Genomic DNA, 9,905 nt, shown 5'->3' with positions numbered 1-9,905 from the left:
CAGACCTCCACTCTAGCGCACATGCTCTGAGAGTGCGGGTCGACATACCCCAAGTTCATCAAGAAGCAGTGGGACTCGCTTCTGCGTAGCCCCGCTCTAGAAAAGCAAATTCTGGCTGTCCGGCATGCCCGCGACCGGGCCGGTGGGCTAGACCTGCCGGTACCGACGTGGGACTAGCCGGGTGCGCGACGAGTTCGCGTCCTCGCCGGACCTGCAATAACGTTTCTTCTCTCACTCAATCGCTACAACGGGATATCTGCTGGCGTTGCTTCATTGCTGATATTCCTGACACCTCCTCAAAGCCAAATACCCGAGCCTTCAAACGACACTTGCGAAGGGTAGATGCTCACGTTGTTTTCTCGGGTAGACATATCGACCTCCAATAAGCTTCGTTTGAGCACAGGAAATGGTTTCTGACTCCATGTACAGGGCTGGATGTAGCGAAACTACGTTCTTTCTGCGTCATACACAACGCATGGCTCGCTAACCACGATAGCAATAAACTTCTTGAAACAAAAACGTCGCTTTACGTTCTGGCAGTGCACGTTTGGCGGGCCCTACCTATGTAGTAGATGAGAAGAGGGCGCACATATAGCCTTCACCGAGACACAGGTTTGCTGTACTCAGCGGCACTGTTTGGGCTCTGCGGTGTGCGGCCACGCATTTACTTGTCCCACCATATTCTGTGAGAGAGTGTGCGTCCTCGAAGAAGAAACCTAAATGCTGCACTTCTGGCGAAGTGCCACCACAGAGAAGCGATTGAAATGAAAGCTTACATAAGAGGTGGCAGTGAGAAGGTTCAGAGAAAGCACGCACAACATGATTAGTTTGGCACAGTCGCGGCCTTCATTTAAATGGCTTGTGAAACTTTGGGAGTAGAGTTCCGACGAACAAGCAAGACAGCAAACGTCTCTTAGAAGGAGAATAGAATACTCATTTTCAATCACTGCAGCGCACAGAATCTTGATTTAGGGTATGGAATATTTAAAAAAAATGGGAAGCTTAAAAAAGCTTGATGCCCGAAGTTCACAAATTTGTAGCCTTGCATCATAAATATATTTCACACTGCTATAAAATGCACCCGTTACAGTATCTAGGGCGTACAAAGTTCGTATGCATTTTATGTCTTACCTTACTTTTTCTATATTTACAAAGTTATTGCAGAACTCCTATGCATATACAAGTGAGAATATTTAAAATTCATGTACAATACACCAAGCTTCTGTGCATTAACTGTCCTATTAGATGCAATTAAAATAATTACGATCTCGTTTTTCTTTGCTAGAGTACTTAGTTATAAACGCGACCAGCTTAACAGTTTGGGTTTCTAAAATTTGCATATAAAAGATGTCTAAAATCCTATGCCTAAAGGAAAATTCCGCTTCCAACAGTCACATTTTTACTGTTTTCTTAAAATGCAACACACCTCCTCAAGTTGGTTCAGAGGCTGCCCAGAAAATGATTGCTCCGTTTTGATTTATTTAGGGAAAATCCCCTGAGATTAGGTTTTCTGTAAGCGACATTTGAGAAATTATTACACCTGTAACGCTTGTCTGGGAGTTTTTTAAGGTAAAAAAAAATATACCAGTGAAATTCTTAAAAAAAGATTCAGAAATGCTACCTTGATAACTTTGATTTCTCCTTTCTGCCAATGCCATACATGTTTGTCGACACTCTTCGAGGCAGCCAAGCTCCCCCCCGCCCCTCTAATATAAAATTTTGCAGCCCACACTACTCAACAAATGCCGACTATTCGTTCGTCACTTGTCTTAAACAGTCATCGCTGTCGGCCCTGCCGTCAGGCTCCGCTTCTATTTAGGTATAAACATGTAGGAAGGGAAAATATAGGGCGCAGCATTACGTCACGCAGCCAGCCTTGGTAAGCGAACGTTCCGCGTAGCCAAATTAGTGGCCCAACACGTGACCTCTTATGTCGAGATCACGCAGCAAGAACCGAGATTTACTGAGAGGTTTCATTACCAGCAGCTATGCCAGTAGTTTTATTCGGTGCGGCTTTGTTCGGCAGCCCCTTCGCGGCTCTGCGTGCGGAGCCGAAATGCTAAAACCGACCAAGCACTTTGATGTGCGATCATGTGTGGTCCACAGGTTGGCTTCAATCGCTTTGTGGTATGCTCCCTCCTATATTTTTTCCTCCATTGGGATATGTAACTCTTATTGACCATCGGTTATCTTCCCTCCTCATTACATGTCCTGCCCATGCCCATTTCTTTTTCTTGATTTCAACTAAGATGTCATTAACTCGCGTTAGTTTCCCCACCCAATCTGCTCTTTCTTTTATCCCTTAACGTTACACCCATCATTCGTCTTTCCATAGCTCGTTGCGTTGTCCTCAGTTTAAGTAGAAACCTTTTTCTAAGCCTCCAGGTTTCTTCCCCGTAGGTGAGTACTCGTAAGACACAGCTATCATACACTTTTCTTTTCAGGGATAATGACAGCCTGCTGTTCATGGTCTGAGAATGCCTGCCAAACGCACCCCAGCCCATTCTTATTCTTCTGGTTATTTCCGTCTCATTATCGGGCCTTTGCCCTGCAGTGATGTAACCAGGATGATGATGATGATGACGGTGGTGATGATGATGATAATGACGATGATGATGGGTATAAGTATGCTATATGTCACCATGCCATGCTGTTTAACGCACGGCTTTGGCGGGTTATATTGCCACACCCTTCTATCGCTAAATTTGCTCATACAAGGTCGTACATTTCTTTAAAAAATTTCTCATAATGACAGCCTAAAAACAAATGTCAACAAAAATAGCGCTGAGAGTGTGTATCTTATAATAAATGTTCTGAGTCTAATAAATGTTAAAAACCTGAAACCCAGTCAAACCTGAAACTGATCGATTTTACTGGCGCGACTTTTTCCGGCTGCGCTATCTACTGGATCGGCCCACGAGTGAAGCTTGCAACATACAAGATGCTTAAAGCTGGTGGTAAGACGCTAAGAAAAACACTGTCTACATTATATAGATATATAATCATAAATGAAATTGTCAGACGGCAGGATTGGAACTGAAGGTCTCTAGCAACAAAGCTCGATCCTCTTACCCTTAGGCCACGGCTGCGTGCCTAACTAATGCGAATAGAACATCTGTAAAAATTTCCCGCGTGCAAGCTTGCGCCATAAGGCGCTTGGTGAATTTTATAAATAATGCACGTGGTTTTTGCTGTCATGAAAAATTACACTGAAAATAATGATTCATTTATTTTTAATATGATTTCTCAGAAACATTACTCGCATTACCTGCACGATTTCTCTTTGAGTCTGGAATTGAACGCCAGGTGGCGAAACTCGTCTAAGTTTGTTCATGTTCCAATCCCTGAGACTGGTGCACCGCATACGCTATATTCTATTACCTATAAGTGAGTAATATTAGTTATAATACGACTTATAGGTTTGCTCAGAAAAGAATTGATCATATGCCATTGTTTTTTAGGTCAGAACTAGAAATAATAATTTTATTTTTGTTAATAGTTTTTTTTGGCATTCTTCATCAGTGTATCCAAGGTGTTACGATAATGTTTTCAGGGATCTTTAGGGCGCAGATTGAGTGGTTTCGTTTTACTTTTCTTTACATAAATATGCTTTTTTTCGCAAGATATTAGGTAATCCTGATGTTAAAAAGGGATTCCTATAAGAGGAATAACTTTTATGGCTCTAAATAGACGTTGTGAAAGTGACACACTTGGTTATTATTGAGACAAAGTTTTTATGAACTGACTCAAGATTGTGCATTGACGTAACACAAGACCGATGAGAGCTAGACATTAATTGTGTGAATTAAACACAATCAATCGTGTGTTTAACAAAAGCTGTGTTATTGATGCGGAGAATGTTGTGAAAGCAAAGAGCTATAGCGAAATGATCCATACTATCATTTTGAAGAATGAATGCTCAAGGAGGGGAACGGAGGTTGGAAAGCGTATGTTCAATTAATGTTCCTGAGCCATCCACAGAGCAACGAGTAGGTAGAGAAAGAAGAGATTCAAGGCTGTTACCGTGAAAAGAGCTAAAGTATTGTTGAAGGGACGAGGAAGAAAGGTGAAGCAGGTTAATGTTTATATCGCTTATAAGGACAACAGACTTGCTTTCTTTCAACATAATGCCAAGAAAGGCAACGTGTACACCATAAAAAGGCAGATTTCATCACAAAAAGTAGCAAACAACGTCGATCTAAACTGACTCCCAGTCAATGATGTTTAGATGAAGATTTAGCCTTCGTCTATATCTGTACCCAGAAAGTATAAACATGGCTACACCACCATATTGCAAAGGCATACGGTTACAAGATTCCCCATTATGTTATGAAAAGCAGCAGAAATTTTCATCATTGTCACTAAACGATGTCTCTGAAACACATATTATAGAGAATGAGTGTAGACATGAGGAGAAGAGCACTTGAAATTCTTGAAAAGGCTTATGCAAACTACATGCTTTAAAGAGAATCACTGAGTGAGAGCTATTGAAAAATCGGAGGTTATGTCATTATTGGAAATCTGCACAATCATGCTAAAGTGAAGAAAAAAGTTCGTGCGGCCACTACACATGCAAGCACGTACACTTCGTGTAATATTATAATTTGTTGCATCGGATTCATTGCTTCGCCATGATGGCGAAAATTAGACTTTTTCCACACTGTGAAAATATATTTTCTGTATTTGACATTTAAGTAACTCCATCGAGAACACATGCACTCCGCAAACGTTTTTTAGCTTCCATGCAGTTCAATGAACACAGTAAATTGCTGCTCATCCGTATGGCAGCGAATTCACAGTCAGCCTCCTGCTTTAAAGACAAGCCATCGAAAGGAAGTGTACATCAGAAAGATTGATGCTGAATAGGAGCGGAAAGCATAAAAAAGGCACGTTACAGGCAATAAAATCTCCGCAAACAGGCGACGCTGCGAAACAAGTCACAGCCCCAGGGACACATGTACTCCGGTATTGTCACCATTTCTCGATGTTAGAGCCGTGCAATATGGAAACGTACACTTCGTGAAGCGTGTTGTAGCGGACTTGCCCCATACAATACAATAATAACTATAGAAGACACAAGGAGAACCAAGTTAATGACAGTACTTTACAAAAGAAGGGGCCTTTGAATCGTCACTGTATCATTCCACAATTTATAGGCATAACGAACGCACACGAAAGTGAAACGACAAATCTTAACGATTACTGAGCAAAAGACAACATTCGTCGCAATATTTGCTACATTGTGTCACATGTGCTGAGGCATTTGCTCATTATATCATTGTACGTACACTAGCTACTGCGAGCTCATACGTACGCCTGAAATGGTGCCTCAGAGGCACGAATAGAGTTCGTGTTGTTTCACCTAAACTTCCATCGTCACTCTTTTTTTCAGCAACACACTGCCACAGCAGGCCGCTTGCGTTTGGTTCGCTGCTTCTGAATCAACCACTTACGCTTCAATAGGAAATATAGTCCATATTTTATATAAACACTTCCTCTACCAATTTTACATTCTCGGAGAATATGTTCGACTACCACAGGAGCTGCGAAGACCCCTTCTGCCTTGTCGAATTATATTAATTTGTAGCATTATATGACAAGCCGCTAGAAACAATCCGTGTGAAGCCAGAGAACACCTTTTCCAATGCAGCTTGAGAATGCGCCAATTAAGCCCATTCTCTAGCCGGTTCATGGCTCCCATCCGAAGTACAGTAACAAACGACCCATTTTCCGCGATAACACTAAACGGGCTATCGCAAGACAATTTTCCAGCCCGTCTGCCTTTCAATGTTAACTATATTCCTGTCTTATAAGGGAGGCTTCAGCGTAGATCAGAAGTTCCTAGACCTAATCTATAAAGGGGGGGGGGAGGTGCGGAAAGCAAGTAATATTGGGTGCCCAGATGAACCCGAGCAGTGTAGACGGAGGATGGCGAAAGTAACCTGAAACAAAAGAATGCGCCACTCGTACTCAATATTGCATGTGCGGGCAGCCGTCTGCTCACTGCTGCCTTTGACTGCATTAATACATCGGTTAAGCAGCGTCATGTACCGTGCTAACAAATTAGGCAGTACCTCCCCGAACTGGAACCATTGAAGATATGTGGAGCATTACAGGGTGGTTGCCGTTACGCAGAATGTATATTTTCGGCAATGTACATATCTGCGACTCTCACTCGTACTGGTTGCGCTGATTTAAAGGGTGTTTCAGCGAACACTTTCAAAAGTGTTTAAGGGATGCTTGTGGCAGATAGCTCAACTCTAGTTCATGAGCCTGTCTGCTCGAAGCGGCGGACACTACATGCAGAAATTTCTTTTATGGAAACTGGACTAATTAACAAGCATTCGATAATTACCTTCTGACTGATTAACTTATGACCCATATTGCAATTTACAAATTCTCTTAGTGGACTTCGCAAGGTGGATCCACTTGGAGCGAATTTTCAGGACGAAACCAGTTTCGATATAAGAATTCCCGAGCTTTGCGGAGAAATGCATTAGCGTTCCAGTTGCTTGTGTGCTTCAGCGCGTGAAACGACGTTTTCTTGACAGATTAACTGGAACGCCAATGCACTTCTCCGCAATGTTCGGGAATTAATATCTCGAAACTGGTGCCATTTTGAAAATTCGTTACAAGTGCATCCGGCTTGCGAACTCCACGGCTATATATTGTAAATTGCAATACGGACCATATTCTAATTTGTTAAAACGTAATTAGTGAGTTTTGTTAATTAGTCCGCCTTGGATCTCAATTTATTGTGCAAGTATTGTACGCCGCTTCGAGTAGACCTGCTCATCAACTAGAATTGCGATATCTCCCACAGTCAGCTTTTAAATATTTTTGAAAGTGTTTGCGGAAACACCCTGTATATGAATAACACACACATGCATGTGCATAACATATGGTGTATTGCGGATAATAGCGCAAGAGAGCGCCATGGCATGTGGTGAGCAATTGTGTATTATGTATGAAATGGTCAAATTGAGTTCCAAATGTAGATGTGATGTGGCTGTAAAGAGGCCTGAGAACTGGTCGCTCTAAACTGCGTAAAATATATGAGCATGAAAGTCATAACAGTGACTCACGATAAAAAAAAAGACGTAAACGCTTCGCTATGAATAACTGATATAAATATGCATAAAAGCACTACTATCTGCACAGGGCTCTTGAAGTAAGGTAAGAACTGAGAGGCATAGTCTGTAAAAAGTTGTATCAGTGCAGCTACAGCCTGTAAAGCAAGGCCGTGTTTTCCACGAACCGGCGAAATGATTTCTAAGGTGCTAACTTCAATAAGAAGCTAAAAACTGTCCACATTAAAATGCCGTTCGTTACTAAGAGAAAATGCTGCATTAAGATAAATACGCGGACGATGCGAAAAATAAATATATATTTTAAGCTCAGATTCTATTTCCCTGCTGTGGACGAGGAGATGGAGAACTGTGAGGCTGTCACAACACCTTGAACATGAGGGAGGGTCACTTCCAGTCAGTAGGTAAGAGTATGTACGAAAGGTATGACCCATTCTTAGTCGACAAAGCGACACTTTCTTGTATTTTGTTGTTTTCTCCGATATACAGTGCCCTACTTTGGGTTTGATTCAGTACAGTTTATTAGATGCCTAAGTATCCCACTGTTTCTGCCAATGGGTCTTAAGTCTGCGACGTAAGTATGGTTTGAGGTGCGTGCCGCGAATGGATATGTGTGCGTCAGTGTTGCTAGAAGCTACTAAGGTCGCGTTCTGATCAGCAGCTTCATTGCCTTCTATGCCACTCTGGCCATGGACCCAGGAAAAGATTATTACACTCTAAGAAAAAAGATAGTAAAAAGTGAGTCACAGCAACTTGACTCTCTTTTTTCTTCCGAAGACCCACTTTTGCGCGAGTAGAGTCAGAAAGAAGAGTCAACATTCCCGCATGGGTCGTTTGACTCTCAATAGCACGCTAAGAGTCATGGAAGATCGCCATTCCTCTGATATTCGAGATGAGTCTGGCGAGAGAAAGATTTAATGCAGGAGAAGAAATACCAGATAAACTCTTCTGTTTTAGGCAGGCCCTCGGGTTCCTGTCCTGGTTGTAATGCCGTGTATCATTCTTTCATCCTTGTCATGTTCTGCAATTACTTCGAACTCTATATATTGATTTTCCTTGACCATGTTTGTTGATACCTCACACGCTTAAGCCATAGCTGGATTCCTATGATAAGGATGACTTGGATTTGTCACACTGGTTCTGACCATAAGTAAATCTAAAAAAAAGCATTGGCTACTAAAGAGAGCACAGCAAAGAGATAAGTTCACTAGGTGCAGTCAACAGTGTCGATTGTAAATGTAATCCCGCGACTTAAACTAAATTTCGAAGATTTAGGTTCCAAAATCAATATCTTGTTATGAGGCGCACGGTAATGGAAAGCTGCAGATTTATTTTCAGCAGCTCGGGTTATTTAACGTGTACGGAATGCACGGTATACGCGCGTTTTCGCATTCTGCCCCCGTTGGAATGCGACTGCCGCGGTTGTGATTGGACCCGTCACCTCGAGCTCAGCAGCGCAACACCAAAGCCACTGGGCTACTGTGCGTTGCGTTCCGCGGCCACAAATAAATATTAACGTACGCAACACTGCTTTGGAACCCCCTAGAAATATAAAAACAAAAATACGGCAGTTTCGCCCCAATGCTGCCTGAACCACTGCACGAACTACTGCTGGAACCAATGTTCGTTGTTTCATCGGCTGAATAAACTGCAGTAAACATTCGCTTACTCCTTAAATTAGCAAGCACTGGGTCACGCGCGTACGTGCATACAACAACAGATCTGACTCAATGACGGCGAACAGTCGCTGTCACAGCGTTGGCGTGACGAAGGGCGCGAACAGAGCGGACAGAACGCTTCTGCTGCCTCTTCCGTCAAAGCGTCTCCGCAAAATTGCGTTATCTGAGCGCCCCCCCCCCCCCCCCCCGCCAGCTTTGCGTCCATCGGAAATTATCACCAAAACAGAGCGAGGGTGGCGCAAGACCGGGCTAGAGCAACGGCTAGAGGAGGAGAAGCGCGCTAAACCGCATCCCGCATCCCTCTCCCGGCTTGCGCGCGTTTTATCACGTGACCTCCTATAGATACTTGGGGCGCCCATCGAGCCCGGCTCAGCCTCGAACACTTCCTTTAACGCGCACAGCCAACGGCGCGGGATAGGATCTTATCGCACTTGACTTTATACGAAAGCTCACGGTAACACCGACAGATATATTTTGACGGTTGTGTCCATATAATTGCTATCGCAAAATTCGCAATAAATAGAAATTTTTACCAAGGACCAACCACACTGCTTCTCCATGTCGTGAGAGAGCGGTGAACGATAGTTCTAGAAAATGTGCTGCTAAATCTCCGCCAAATGACTACGCTCGCATTTGGTGATCGCGGCACACAGTCGCAAGAACTTGTGGAGGAAATACGGGAGTTCTGGCAGCTTCAGGTGCACTAGATCATTCAGCAACATGGGCGGCTTTGTAGTTCTACCTCACATCAGAGCAAACTGCACTAGACGGAAATCAAGGGCAGCCGCACCGTTATATCTAAGGAAATCAAGGACAATTACGCCGCGTCTTCACACTTCGAGCATGCTCCGACAGCCCACCGATAGATATTTCAAACGCAACCACGCTCGGACGAGCAAATTTTGCTTCTGCCAAGTGAACGTAGCGGGTATTTCAACACGCGTATTAAATTCATGGCTGTTTCATTCGTGAACATTACTTAAGTGACGTAAAATTATCAGTGAGCAAAACAGTTTTTATTTCAACGCGAGTAAACAAAACCGAAACTAGCGCAAACTGTTTTGCTCAGTTGTGCAGCTACAAAATGATCCAAAGCCGAAGCCGTCAATAGCATGACGCCATTTTAAATTTGCGCTGC

This window comes from Dermacentor albipictus, unplaced genomic scaffold (genome assembly GCF_038994185.2).
Source record: "Dermacentor albipictus isolate Rhodes 1998 colony unplaced genomic scaffold, USDA_Dalb.pri_finalv2 scaffold_35, whole genome shotgun sequence".
Taxonomy (NCBI): Eukaryota; Metazoa; Arthropoda; class Arachnida; order Ixodida; family Ixodidae; genus Dermacentor; species Dermacentor albipictus.
The sequence above is the reverse complement of the archived record's forward strand: the minus strand, read 5'-3'. Positions refer to the sequence as shown.